A 972-nucleotide genomic window follows, 5' to 3' on the forward strand; every position below is an offset into this window, starting at 1 on the left:
AGGGGAGCTGCAGCCGGAGCTGGTGCCGCTTTGTCGCGACCCTCGGGCGCCAGGCGCCCCCGGAGATGCTCGCGGGCGGAGAGCGGGGCGCCAACGGCACGCTGTAGCAACAGACCAACAGACTCACGAACCCCCATACACCCCGAGTTGGGGGCCTAACGCGGATCACCAGTTGAGCAGTTGAGTTGCAGGGTAGCAGTGCACGATTTAATAAATATTGAGGGGGCAATGACTCCCTTTTGATGTGTACACATGATTCCCGAATTCTCAGTTATTCTCGTCCGCTTCTATTCATTCCCCAGGTTTTCAAGTGTTAGAAAACGCTTATTTCGACTAATTTGCACCAGTTCCACTAGTTTCCCGCTTAGTCTAAGCGATTTCTGTTTATTTTCAAAAAATTTTATCCTGATGATTCCCAGGCAGGTGTACCAGGTGGCTGATTCACGCCGCGCACTTCTGTTGTTATGCTGTACCGCATGCACGAGTGCGGACGGTTTGCCTACTCGCTCGGCTCGTAAGGCGCCGTGGACAGGGGCGATAGGCAAGCCCGCCCGCACTTGTGCATGCGGTACAATATACCTACAGAAGTGCGCGGCGTGAATCAGCCACCTGGTACACATGATTCCCGAAGTTGTTGCCCCGTCGATAAATATCATAGCGCGCCTGCTTGGATGCCTTTTGGATATCTTCTGACGTAAAATGCGATAAATGCGCCGATTCGAAAGCCAACACTGACCGATCACAATGAGAAAGATATCTCTCACCACTACCACCACACGAGACCTATGTTCAGCGATCTTTTCTCTAGAAGCTAGATGTTAGTACCGTTTGTACCGGAACTAAACACATTTATTCCCATACCCTGTGCGTTATGGTGGGGAGGAATAATCATTTCGTGCCGGAAGCAAAGACGATGGCTGGTGGCTCTAAACAACATGGGTCAACTTTAATCTTTAACACAGGGGCTGTCGC

The sequence above is a fragment of the Frankliniella occidentalis genome, unplaced genomic scaffold (genome assembly GCF_000697945.3).
Source record: "Frankliniella occidentalis isolate FOCC.00 unplaced genomic scaffold, Focc_3.1 Scaffold40, whole genome shotgun sequence".
In the NCBI taxonomy this organism is placed as follows: Eukaryota; Metazoa; Arthropoda; class Insecta; order Thysanoptera; family Thripidae; genus Frankliniella; species Frankliniella occidentalis.